The sequence below is a fragment of the Ptychodera flava genome, chromosome 8, assembly GCF_041260155.1.
Source record: "Ptychodera flava strain L36383 chromosome 8, AS_Pfla_20210202, whole genome shotgun sequence".
NCBI lineage: Eukaryota > Metazoa > Hemichordata > Enteropneusta > Ptychoderidae > Ptychodera > Ptychodera flava.
Window position 1 is genome coordinate 23,109,399 of NC_091935.1, and position 14,588 is coordinate 23,123,986.

At 38.3% G+C, this 14,588-nt stretch overlaps 1 protein-coding gene and 1 long non-coding RNA gene across 2 annotated transcripts in view; one reads left to right on the forward strand and one right to left on the reverse strand.

The window, feature by feature from the left end:
• LOC139138811 (TNF receptor-associated factor 2-like) overlaps positions 1-14,588 on the forward strand; it is a 92,568-nt gene that overhangs the window by 28,182 nt on the left and 49,798 nt on the right. The gene's annotated exons all lie outside the window — the stretch shown is intronic.
• Positions 11,784-12,658, reverse strand: LOC139138813 (uncharacterized). Its single transcript, XR_011553673.1, has 2 exons — positions 12,468-12,658; positions 11,784-11,994 (listed from the first exon to the last, which is right to left on the reverse strand). It is a non-coding gene; the product is annotated as an uncharacterized lncRNA (long non-coding RNA).

The following is a 14,588-nucleotide window of genomic DNA, read 5'->3' on the forward strand; positions in this document are numbered from 1 at the left end:
GATCTTATTTACACCATGGGTAACACACTGAAAATACAAATCAAACAACCTGATTACTGAGTTCTACATTAAGCATTAACAAACTTACAGTGAAAACTTTTCTGAGAACATCACTGGTGTCATCAGAAGAGATGATGGTATCCTACATATATTGTAAAATCATGTACATTTATGGCATTTACTTGTGCTTGAAAAAAATATGTCATTGTCTGACAAGTGTCCTGGTTTGAGTGATATTAGCAAGTTGAACAGTCCACTTGACTGACTGAGTCCACTTGACCCAGTTCATGGCAGGCTGTCTCTCTTCTTGTGGTATTTTGACAAAATCCATACATTCAGATTTACACATTTCTGGAAAACACTGGTGAGCAATTTCAATTTCAGCATACTTCCTCTAATCAGAAGGTCATGTATACTGTACAATTGTTCATATTCAGTGATTTAGAATATAAAGGAGATGACTGAGAGAAAAGCCGTCTGAAATAGTGTGAAAATCTTCCTCAATGAGACCACTTCAGACAAGTTCTTGTTTTCAGTTGCTGAAAGCTACAGTGATAGTAGCTGTAACTTTTGACAATTTTTCAGTGTTTTTGTTTGTGTATTTATTTCAGTTCCTCGTTTAATAAATTCTAAGTTATTGTTCCTCAAGCTTGAAATGGTTTATGCTTTATAAAACTCCAGAAATACTGCTTGATTTTTATTGATGCTGCAGTGTGCATCGAACAATTGCCAAGATTTTTTTTTTTCGAGTCGCAATGGTCCATAATTGTTTTTCCATCAGCCACTTAAACAGGAACTTCCCCTATAAATGCCGGATTACAGTAATTCTATGCAAATGCCGTGTTTGGTCCAAGAATCGTGTCATTTTACCGTGTTCAAGCTGTTTGATGTCACCAAATGTCGCATATATTGTCTATGAATATACAGCAAATGCAGTCGGGTCGAGAATTAAACTTTGAAAATGTCGTAATTTTTGTCAGCGCCGGCATATATTTTCAACAGCGTGTTCCGGAACGAGCATTTGACCCCTATTTGCAAATGTCACGACACTGTCAATCATGAGTATTCAAATTTATCCCGTGGTCAGAGCGATGTTTACCCCACTGGCCGAGACAAATATAACGCACCGACTTATCAGAGCAATGCAATTTTTTACCAAATTTCGGTGCAATGTTTGTTTGCTTGGTTTTTCACACCCAGTAACAAGATGCTGTTCTATCGCACACAGACTATATTCAAGAAACTAAATAAAGATATGTAAATACATGTACATTTTTGATTCACTTTACAAAAATATCAGTTTATAGATCTTATTTACACCATGGGTAACACACTGAAAATACAAATCAAACAACCTGATTACTGAGTTCTACATTAAGCATTAACAAACTTACAGTGAAAACTTTTCTGAGAACATCACTGGTGTCATCAGAAGAGATGATGGTATCCTACATATATTTGTAAAATCATGTACATTTATGGCATTTACTTGTGCTTGAAAAAAATATGTCATTGTCTGACAAGTGTCCTGGTTTGAGTGATATTAGCAAGTTGAACAGTCCACTTGACTGACTGAGTCCACTTGACCCAGTTCATGGCAGGCTGTCTCTCTTCTTGTGGTATTTTGACAAAATCCATACATTCAGATTTACACATTTCTGGAAAACACTGGTGAGCAATTTCAATTTCAGCATACTTCCTCTAATCAGAAGGTCATGTATACTGTACAATTGTTCATATTCAGTGATTTAGAATATAAAGGAGATGACTGAGAGAAAAGCCGTCTGAAATAGTGTGAAAATCTTCCTCAATGAGACCACTTCAGACGAGTTCTTGTTTTCAGTTGCTGAAAGCTACAGTGATAGTAGCTGTAACTTTTGACAATTTTTCAGTGTTTTTGTTTGTGTATTTATTTCAGTTCCTCGTTTAATAAATTCTAAGTTATTGTTCCTCAAGCTTGAAATGGTTTATGCTTTATAAAACTCCAGAAATACTGCTTGATTTTTATTGATGCTGCAGTGTGCATCGAACAATTGCCAAGATTTTTTTTTTCCGAGTCGCAATGGTCCATAATTGTTTTTCCATCAGCCACTTAAACAGGAACTTCCCTATAAATGCCGGATTACAGTAATTCTATGCAAATGCCGTGTTTGGTCCAAGAATCGTGTCATTTTACCGTGTTCAAGCTGTTTGATGTCACCAATGTCGCATATATTGTCTATGAATATACAGCAAATGCAGTCGGGTCGAGAATAAACTTTGAAAATGTCGTAATTTTTGTCAGCGCCGGCATATATTTTCAACAGCGTGTTCCGGAACGAGCATTTGACCCCTATTTGCAAATGTCACGACACTGTCAATCATGAGTATTCAAATTTATCACGTGGTCAGAGCGATGTTTACCCCACTGGCCGAGACAAATATAACGCACCGACTTATCAGAGCAATGCAATTAGGGATGGACATTAGATCTTGGGAGGGGGGTGGTCACATGAAATTGTGAAAATTTTTTTTTTACTATTGTAAATTTCTGAAATTTTTTTTTCCAATTGAGATTAGCTGTGCAAATTTTTTTTTCAGAGTAAATTTTCAGATTTATAATTTTTTTTAGTTCGTCGCTGTCTGAAGATAAAGAGGGCAAAGATGTGGTGCCAAGCACCACAAGCGGCCACGCAAGCGGTCACGGGGGGGGGGGGGAGGTCAGGAGAGGGGTGTCCCCCTGCTGCTGTTGGAGCTTTTGAAAAATAGAGATTACAATGGTGTTATTTGGTGGCACTTGGGGAGTATTTTTGCGGGGGAGGTCAGGAGGGGGTGTCCCCCTCCTGCCGTTGGAGCTTTTGAAAAATAGAAATTAAAATGGTGTTATTTGGTGGCACTTGGGGAGTATTTTTGCGGGGGAGGTCAGGAGGGGGGTGTCCCCCTCCTGCTGTTGGAGCTTTTGAAAAATAGAGATAAAAATGGTGTTATTTGGTGGCACTTTGGGAGCATTTTTTTCGGATTACACATCTTCCTCTGAAACATGGTCTTCTTGCTCCTCAGTAGCTTCCTATAGTTTTGAAAATTGACTATTTTGGTTTCCTGGCTTCCCTTTCTACTGCGTGGTGAAATGGCTACATGCACCCCACCAAACATCATGCATATCTCATGATTCACAATTGATTTTGACAAGCTGAGAAGCTAAAATAAGCTAAATAATATAGTTAAATTGCATATTTGTGTTTTTAGAGCAATTGTTGCCCTTTTTTGATCAAAACATCTGTTTCTCTGTAGCAGCATGTCCAAATTGATTGGATGTGTATAGATGTGTTGAAATTTCAATATTTGTCTTTTTAGGGCAATTTATGCCATTCATGGTCAAAAAATCTGTATTCTCTGAAAGGGCTTGTCCAATTTCTTTGAAATTTGCTACACAAAAACGATTATTCATTCAGATTTATTCAGTATTTGCTATCGAGAAACTTTCAAAGTTCAACCCCTTTGTGTGTTTTTGTGTTGGGATTTGTTGGATAGATGGCATTCTACGTAGTGTATTGTTGAATGTTAAAACATGTGTTGCTGTTGTTTTTGAGGCTGTTTTTTGAGAAAAAAGAATCGAAAATACCTTTTTAAAAGCAAAATAATACATAATGACTTGATATGTTGTTTTATCATTATTGACGTGTTTCTACTTGTTCACCCATTCTTGCAGTCATCATTGCAATAAAATGCTGTGAAAAAAATGAAACTGATGTGGCCTGCATCTGTTTACCTTGATCTTAAAAGGCAAATACAACTTTCTGTCTTGACAACCATACCATAGTTTCAATGTTTTACCTAGTGTACCTGCTTGGTTTGTACGCAGGAAACAAGTAGAAAACAGGTTCTATAATTTCATAATTTTCAAGTGATCAGAATACAAAAGTCCTGAAAAGATAAGATAATCACAACTTCCAGTATAAGGGATACAGTCACTCTAAATGTATAAATTAAAATTAAAAATGTGCCGGGAGGATGTAACTAAAAAATACAGAAATTTGCTTTCTGTCGGTAAAATCTAAAAAAAATTCAAAATTTTAAAGACTTTTGCAGATTTTTTTTTACGCCTTTGTCTTCTTATTTATTTTTTTTTTATTTTGCAGACTAGTTTGAAGATTTTTTTTTTCCTAACTTTCTGCTCTGAAAATTTTTTTTTTCTGTTTTTGACCACCCCCCCCCCTCCCAAGATCTAATGGTCCGTCCCTTAGATAAAGATTACAAACAACAAATACTAACACGCATACATACATCCAGGGAAGGAGTCAACAATACACGGTTTTCTCTTTTTGGAGCATGTAGTGGTCCTGAAAAGGACCGTTTGGCATTTGGTCCTGAGAAGGGCCGTTTTTTTCGCAAACAATGCGGACAATTTTCGTCCTTGGACGACGGCCCCAGGACCCCACCAGAATGTCGTCTGTTTTTTTTCACACTAACGGACATCAAAGGGAGACAATGTACTGCGCAACTTTTCTATGCTTCTTACTGTGACAAGACATTTGTGTGCTAAAAGGCTTGAAATGTGTTCTTATATCACTCTCGTCATTTCCATCCACCAATGGCAAGTGCGAAACAAGTGTACAGTCTTAAGTGTACTGTCTAAGATCATATGTGCAAAATGATAGGACATTATCCTAGCAGAGGTCGTGTCACGGCTTCTTGTCACACGGAGTTTGACAGTGTAAGCTTGATGATAGCGTAGATAATATCGAAATGAACAAAAATTGCCTATTTGAGAGTATGTGACGTCAGGGCTTGACCTAAAAGTTGTAAGTCTCCGAAATCACCCTAAATGGTCGATAAAATGTGATCTCAGGGTCAAAGTTATGACCCTATTTAGGTCTCAGTCAGGTATACATCCGATGATCCGACATTGTAATCAAATAATATCTGGATATCTTTGTCTTACACGTCCATGATGAAATCAACACGTTCAAAAAAAAAGTCAGTCCCGGTAACGTCATCATACTGCAGTATCATCATGACATTTGTCTGTGTGTTTTGTCTGTAGAAAACGCCAGTGGCAGTAAAATGTGGACCATCTTTTCAAATTGGGTTGGAGTCGCCTCAGTTTACTCCAGTTGTCGTTCATTCATCAGAATAAACATTCAGGAAAAATTGTCCGGCTAGCGGAAAATTAGAAATCATGGCTCCACATCAGTCTTTGTTGCTCCATGCTCGCTGTTCATCAGCGTTTAGATTGCACACGTTTTATTGCAAGATGTGACAGCAAGTCTTACCATGTCGTTACTAGATAAAAGTTATAGAGGTATAGCATGACAAAAACGTAAGGCCTAGAAAATTAAAATAAAAAAAAAAAACAATATATAAGTGCTACTTCACTGTATTCTCGTACCATAACTTGAAATTATGGAGGACATTGCCAGCTGATGCTATTGGGCATTCGGCTTTTCCGTTCACGTCCAATTTTCTTACGGTCTAAGGGACGATTCAGAATTTACTTCCAGGGGGGGTGGAGGATTTTCAGGGGGGGCCACCCATTTTTCCCAAGAAAATTTAGGGGGGGCCAGACAAAAATACCACAATCTTTTAGGGGGGCCAAGGGAAAAAAAACATCAATTCAATATTTGCCCAGAATTTCTGATCTCTACAAAAGAGAACCATAGACGCTACCTGGGTGACAGATAAACTCAACATGTTTAGTTTGACTCCTTTAGCTGCTAAATTCGGTAATATTCACAGTGGTTTGTTTTATGCATCTACTGTACTATCTTGTTCTCCTCCCTGAACCGTCATGAAATGTCCAGTATTTTAATAGATGTCGACACAAACCATACAGTGAACAGTCAGGGTTGTTTTTGACGAAAAGAGATCTTGGATCAAGTCCAGACTAGAATTCATTTGTCAACAATAACAATGGTCATTTATGTTCACATTGGTATGTTGCTAAATACAGCATTTGGTGTTCTATGTAGTGATAGAATAACAAACAAATGCTGATACACAGAGATGAACATTGAACAAATGCTAAAAATTACAGCAAATGTCTTTTTAAGGTTGGGTTTACATTGTAGCTTGTAAAGCAGTTGAAAGTTGTGTGATAAAGAAGTGTTAATTTATGCAAATGTTGCAAATCACCCGATTTCTTGGCTTCTTTTTCCTCCCAATTTGAAAATTTCCAAAGAATTTAACTCCACTCCGGCTGGGTCAAATTTACTGAAATTTTCACATTATGTTTTTTAATGCTATGTAACAAAACAACTATCAATTGGTTTTGTTCGGCAATAAAGCTCTTACATTTTTAATAAGAGGCATTTTAATTTTGCTGATCATGATTTAAATCAATTATTAGAGTGTCAGTCTTTAAACCCCTACAATTTTAAAATGGAGATGGATAATGCCAAATAAAATAGCTGTTTTTTCTACATATACTCTCCTTTCAAGTGAAATATTACATTTCAGAAAATAAGTTTAAGTTTATGATTAATTTTTATCATAAATACCGAAAATTGAGGTTTTTTACCCCAAATATACACCCACTTCATCCTTTGAGTACACTACTGCTACCATACTAAACTTTAGATTCTCTACTTTTTGAAAATATATGGTATGAGGGGGTTTCCTTGTCATCTTTGATGAGAAATATAGCTTTGAAAAACTGTGAGCATTCAGAAAGTAGCATACATTAATATTATGGTGTCAGAAGTTTCAACCATGTTTTTACAATGGTGTTCTGTGTATTGAAAAATTTTCTACAGTTGAAGAAGTTCTACAAATTCAACACTTCAAATCAAAGCCATCAGCAACTGAGATGGTCAAAACATACCATCTGTCTAACATGTAAATTGTCTTTGTCATGGTCATTATAAAAACAAATATCCTTTCGTTGCCCAAAACAGATGGAACTTGTTCCCTTTCCTTAAAAATATTATGTATTACTGTCAAAAATATATGGTGAAAAATTTACAAAAGGGTTGATATTCCAATAATCCTGTATGTGCATCCAGAAGATCATGTGGCACTGCATCAATGCTATATGGTGTCGGATTGTTGAAATATTGTGTACACAAGAAATTTGCTGTAGTCCAAGAAGTGATCTCAGTGTGTATGAGGCTAGGAGAAATGTGGATAGGCTTACACATTGTGTATAGATGCTAATACTTTTGTGTCCCATTCATTCTGATATGTATAATTAAATATTTCTCAGTGGCGGCTGGCAGAAAAGGCAGAAAAACAAATTAACATGTATTGTTTCGTGTCATCTGAAAACATGCGCATCATGACTATTTTAAATTAAAGTTTGTTAAAAAAATTTGAAAATATGAATGCTCTGTCAATTTTGAAAAATACTGCTGACAAAATGTGAACTTTGACTTACACAGGGTTATCTGCATTTTAATATGAACATTGGATTGTTAATGGAATGAGCAGAATAACATGTGAATTCATGTTTTTGATAAGGTGTTTTGTTCAAGAAATGTTCTAAAATATTCCTCAGCATTGTTGCTTTCAGTGGCAGCTACTTGGTTTTATGACAACTAAATTAGAAAAAAAGAGAAAAGTAAAAACAAGTTGGCTTTCACCAATTTTAATTCCTAATTTTAAAACTTTCACCGTGAGTCTGCAAATATTCAGCATCATCAAATGAAAATGTATGCTGAACTTGTGCATGTACATCTCACTTTCCAGAAATATCTGGATATCTGCAAATGATGTATCATTAAACTTCAAGATATATATCACTTTGCCAATTATCTGCTCCTCTGATTTTCTGTTCACCATTTCTAACTGACATCTTTGCTTGTCTTTGTGTGCATCATATGTATCAGTGAGACATAACGAAAAAAGTATTCATATTTAGTAATTAACTTTTCTTCAGAAATTTACAACCAGATATGTTTATTGCTACCCTTTCCAAAGTGTGCAACTTGCAGTCCCTGCAAATCATTCTTTTTATAGTCACATACCCTGAAATGATTTGTTATATCATCGATTAAATGTCCACTACAGTTCCTGCAACTTGTTAGACTGGATATGTCTATAGTGTATGAGCATGCATGTATATATTAGGGGGGGGCCATGGAAAAAAAACAGCAAAGATGAGGGGGGCCATAGATTTTTTCTATAATTTACTAGGGGGGGGCCATGGAAAAAAATCACCCAGAAAATAGAAAATCCTCCACCCCCCCCCCCCGGAAGTAAATTCTGAATCGTCCCTAAGACAACAAATTACACCTGTGTAGGCTATCCTAATCAAGACACACATGTAAACATGTGAGCTTTGGATACCGTACTCGTGACACAGGACATTTTCCAGAAACGATCACACATTCAGCTTGCGTCTATAGATTGCCAACTTGGAGGGACCGTGCTTCTTTGTACCGTTTATCAAACTTGATACCAATGCCAGTCGATCCGTGTCGACAAATGTTACTAGTGATTGACGAAAAGCGGGCAAAGACGCATCTGTCTTTTCATTTTCGACAGTGTCGAAACGTTATCAGGCTTCGGAACTTAAGTCACCAGATAAACGAAAAATGCAAAAACTGCATGGACAGACAAGCGTCATTCGCGAGTAGGCTATAGACAACTCTTGACGACGATGTATCCGAACAAGCTTACTCGCGCGATCGCGGCGAACTACACCACAGCGTCATGAAAATTGAAATGTCAACGCTCGGATTTACAGTATTATTACAAGTCTAAGTTTCAATGTCAATGGAAAACTTTAAGTTCTGTTTGTCACAAAATTTATGCATCGTGCGAATTCCTGTAGGCATATCGTATCGTATGCAGTCAAAGTTTACGTTACCTCAACGTACATTTCACCTCAATTACGTCACCCCGGGGTCAAAATCCTGCCAGTGACAGTCACGCTTCGTTATGGTCGGTGTTGTGTCCCATTGTTTGTGAATTTGCGGCAGTTGTCGGACGCTGCCAGCGCTGTTTATGTTTTCAAATAGAAGGCGAAAATGTTGCCTTTGATTCATTCCTTATAACAACTGAATTAGTAATACTCTGACTGCAGTTAGGCAGACCTCAAGCCGGGACCTCAAGTTGGACGGGGTTACTGCGGCCATAAAATGATCGCGTTCAGTTTATTTTACCCGTGGAGACAAATTCCTTGTTCAGGTTTCCATTACATTTAGACAGAAGGTGATAATTGAAATCCCTCTTAATCGGTAACAGATAGTGTTTACCCCTCCATTAACCATCGTCCACGCGTGACTTCGAAAAATCCCGCCCAGTGTATGTAAATTGTGAGCGTCATGAATAATCGCTCTATTGTGCGCCCACGGTCCTGTAAGTTCCTGTTTAAAGCCAGATTTTTTTTTCGAGCAACTCCACCTGGCATTTTTTCCCCCCAAATCTTCCAAGCCCCCCCCCCCCCAGGATATCAAATGGTCCACCCTAAAAATAGTTTGTGTGTGGAAGACCGGACGAGTCTACTTTTCGGAATTTCCTATACAGTCTGAATGCTGGGGGTGTAATCAGTCCGGGTCAGCTCCAAAATTGGAGCGCTATACCATAATATTTTCCCCCTCTCATTAGCCAATCAGCGGCCAGCGCGCCATCAGTAAAAATTGTATTTCCTGGCAACCTCCACATGCGTCCTTCGTTACGTACGCCATACTGTGTCGAACTCCCGCGCCGTATTCTGTCATAATGTCGAACAGTTGTGTGGCCACTCTGTCAAAACACAATTTCAAAATCGCGTACCAGTTTTATTCTGGCTAAGACAACCAAACCCCATATATCGCTGTGATTCCTAGACTCTGGCTTGAAGTCCTGCGAAATATAAATCGTGTACCTACACAGATCGTTCAGAATACCCCATTTGTGTCGGAGATGGCAGCGATAACAATTCTACCGTATGGGGAACAGTTGTGTGGCCACTCTGTCAACACATTTTCAAAATCGCGTACCATTTTTAGTCTGCGTTTGACAACTACAAAACAGGTATCGTTTTAAAGCTCTGACATTGCTCTTCTTTCTTGCAAAATGTTATACGCGTACCTACACAAATAACCTTTATAACAGTATTTCTAATAGAGATGACGAACATCCACAAAATGATTCTCGGTACTTGAGCGAAATCGATAAACTTGGGTAGAAATGAATCGTCCATATTTCGAATATTTGTTCACTAATCGGACTCCTTGTTGGACATGACCTTCTGCAGAGAACATGGATTATGTTGACTGTCGAAATTCGTCGAAATTCACAAGACAGGGGCTTAATAAGCGGCCCAAAACTGCCGATCACACTTGGTGGGTAATTTGTGACCAGCGTGACCTGTACTTTATTAATGATGTAATCTGGTCGATGATTGGCTGAATGCCGGAATACATTATCATAATGAGTCTCCAATTTTGGAGCTGACCCGGACTGGTAATTTGAACAGCGCCCTCAGAAAAATAGCCTCGTTTTCATTTCAAAACAAAGGTCGCAGTAGTACGCAGGGTTCACACAAGCACGGGTCGCCTAAACATGCCTACATTCACGCTATACCGCGGACCTGAGTGAATGTTATAGGTAATATGTGTTTTTTAGGAATTTGTTTCTGATATAAACAGTTTGTCATGTAAAAATAAACCTACCTTCAAAAGATTGTCGATGTGTATACTGAGTAGTTTCTGTTGCATAACACGATTTGGGTCTGTCTATGAAGGAGAAACGGGCTAGTAAATGGTCTTCCGGGTCTTGAACACCGATCAAATTTCAGCAGTGTCTTTTTCAGTAACAATTGATTGTGTATCCAATTTTTAACTTCACAGAGCTATTTTACTGGAAATGGTACACTTTTCAATAGACCCTTGGCGAAACTTCGTCTAAAAATGTCACCTATGAATGCCGTTTTCTAGTACTTGTTACAGTGGGCATTATACATTCACCACAGATTAGATGGCCTCTACAAACGAGAATAATTTTATGTTAACTACAACTACAGTTCTTTAGTATATTTTTTCTCAGAATTTTAGAATTTATAATTTGTTTTATTTATCTTGAAGTCTGTTTCTATATATAGGAAAATGAGAGCAACTTTACACATCGTTTTCTACCTTTGATAGTGATGCGGTATATTGATTCGATCAATGTGGTTTAATGATATGGAGAAACATGGCGAGACACCGGTGAATCGATAGTGCTTTGACCCTGGTCATGTGATCTGGGTCCCCGGGAAGAACCGGTTATGTGTTGGAGCTATTTATCCCACATGTTAATTTGATAGTAGCGATTGTTCATCAACTAGAGATGCTAGTATGGATATGTTGTGGTCTGAACTTTGAGTGGTTTGTTGGTCAGACCGTTCGTGTTTATTTTATCCTCGTGCTTGATTTGTGCCTGAACGAGGATGTCTCTTAAGTTTTTATTCCTTTTGTATGCTATGATAGGTTTTTCTGGAAAAACTTTGACCAGTGTTTGATCGGCTTCTATTATTTTCCAATTTTTTGTTAGACATTGTTTGATTTGCCTGGTTTTGATGAATGGACTGAAGGTCGTTGTGTAAACCAGTTTTGTTCTTATGTCATATGGTCGATGGTTGGTGAGATTAACATCTTTCTTTATACGAGATATATCTTTTTTTCTATAATCTTGTTGTTGAAGTTTGCGTGTGAGAAAGTTGACCTTTTCAATGAAGTCCATGTCGTTGTTGCATGTGCAAGCATATCGGAGAAGTTCACCTTTAATGAAGCCTTTGAAAGTGCCGCTCGGGTGACACGAATTTCTCAATAAATATTGGAACGTGTCGGTTGGTTTTGTGTTGGTTAAATTAAAAAGAAAATTAATAAGTTCTGAATTCAATATACTGCAAAGACAACAGCTTTATTCTAAATAAACCTGAAGTTTGATCAATACTTAAGCCTCAGAGACTTGACTGCAACAAACTGAGACAAATCAGACACGAAAATTACGTCAGAAAAGTTAAAAGTGAACAACCATGAGGTCACATGCACAAGTTTTTCTATGGGAAGCCCCGGCTGGAAGCTTCGAAGCCATCCTCGGACTGTGATGACCCTGAAAAAAAAAAGAGGAAAATAATTAAAAACAACTGTGACACGAATTTACGTATTACAACCTAAAAGTGTCACTTGATGATAGTTTCCCCCAAAAAGTAACATTTGACCTAAAATACGCACATTTTTGGGATTTATTTCACTATGAGCGTATGCGAGTAAACAGTGTACGTGTAAACGTACAGTACACTAATGTTGATTTGGCGCCATATTGGATTTAGCGGCAAAACACAGCGGCGAACTTTGCCGCCCAACATCAAATTCCTGGCATGAACAGACAAAATTCTGCGGTAAAAAGCTAATTTATAGTATAATTCCACGAACTATGCTTGATTTTGGGCCTTAATTTCATGCTTCCGTAGTTGGTACAGCAACACAAGTCCGCGCTCGACATATAACATCGTACTATGAAAAATCGCTGAAATCGCAAAATTCACTTTAATTTTTCAAACAGAGCCCCGAAAAGTCACTTACCTTCTCAGAAAATCCAATTGAAGAGATGAAGTTGGTCTCCAACGATAATGATTGGCGAAAAAATGAGGATTTGGGAGCGACTGAAAAACTGTGTTAGCCAGCCAACGGTCACAGTGTAGACCGAGTTGCTGAGTGCCGTTCGAAAGGAAATGGCATTTGCATATGCAAATTGCACCCCTAGCGTTCAGACTGTATAGCCCCTCGAGTGTCATTCTCCCCTGTGTAAGTACCGTTACGTGTATGTGCAAGTTTGTTTTTGCTTTGCGTGGCATAGCTCTGCGTGATTGGGTGCTATAGCCGGCTGGTAAAACACAGCCACATGCTACGTGCAGCTAGGTTTGTACATCCCACAGGTGTCCGGAGTTGCCGGTGTAATCTCTCTCTATGCATGTACACCGGCAACTCCGGACACCTGTGGTACATCCATGGTAGACTGCACTTCGGATTCTCAAACTTTTTCCATTCTTTTTTGATCAACCGCTTGTTGGGATTCATTTTGAAGCTCTTGGTGCAAGACAAATTTTTATAGTCTAAGCTAAGTACATTTCGAAAATTGTAAAATTTATTTGTCCCAAAGGATATGGCGGCCATTTTGGATGTCAATATCCGTAAATCTTGGGTAATTTGTTTCTCAAGTACCAAAATTTGCACGGTAAAGCTTAACCCCCGATTTCCATTCGCAATTTTGCAAGATATGACTGACAGATTTCTTGAGGAAAGTTTGAGCAAAAGTTTATAAGTATTTTTAATTTTCAATTGCAGCCAGATAAGGGTCACAACGTGTAGGCGTTCATACCACGTGGCCAATATCATGAATGAATATTTACATTGGACGCCGCGCCATAAATAATATAGATACACCATATTATATAACATGCGCCGACAGTGCATTTGACATTAATATTAATTAGTACAAATTGTGTTTTAAATCACGCCGCGCTGGAAGATATCCTATTCTTGACCGCGGAGTGACGTCACTTTCACCTCAAGCACGCGAGTGAGGTGAAATGGGATTTGACTATACAGGACAGTGAACAATGCAGAAATTATGTGACAAAGTACAGAACTTAGTGTTTATCATTGACATAATGTTGAAACTTTGAATACTGTTGTAAATGTTGAAAAATCCACACTTCATATTTTGTTCTCACGGCAGTGTGACGCAAAAATGACGTAAAAATCCGCAAGTTCCCGGATGTCCGCGGTCAAGAATAATGCATTGCTGTAAGGCCAACGCCTAAACCGGAAATAGGTAGGCTCTTTTGGCGTCAAGACACCGAGCGGATCGGCTTCGCTCCAATCTCGCCGCATATGGCAAGCAATTGCGATAATGACGGATGCCTTATTTCCAAAAATCAGTAAATGACATGCTTTATCCATCCCCACTTCAGTGAGACACGTTCCCTAGTCAGTAAATGATAATGCGGCCGGGGTACCCCAGGCCTCCCACAAGTATCATATTGTTGTAGCGAATTCGAAGCAAGCAGCTTAACACAGAAACAAGTTGCATATGTACTCAGTAAAACGTTGTCAGGTACATGTAACATGAAAAGTGACTGAGGTCGAAGTGACTAAGCACCGGATTGATCTGACCTCAAACAACGACAAGAGGATGTGAATTACTTGGGTCGAAACGGACAGGGGTCGAGGTGACCTGCTGCCCTGGTCCCCAGCAATATGGCCTTGCGGCCTGGCTATGTTTACATAAGGCGTCCACATTTTAGAAAATCGCTAAAAGTAGGCAGAAAGAAAGCCCCATTACGTGAAAACGCTTGGGGTCGATAGGGGTCGGCTGACAGTTTAACACATTTCGTACCATAAAGAGTCGAATGATATTGACTGGGTTGACCATACGACTTTCCTCAAAAACGTCCAGGGAAAAGTGAATACATTGGATGTTTGACCAAACTTTACAAAGCATCAATTTTTCGATCAAAAATTCATGCGTAGAACTAACGAAAATTCGTAAAAAATACCACTACCTTGTACATCAGGCAATAAAATGTCGTAGGCGTGAAAATGAGTTTACTAGAAAATACATAGAGACTCTTGAAATTAGTTTGAAAATTTAGCGTATTAACCGCGGTAAGGCTAGATGGCCGTCATTTTTGAAGCGAAGAT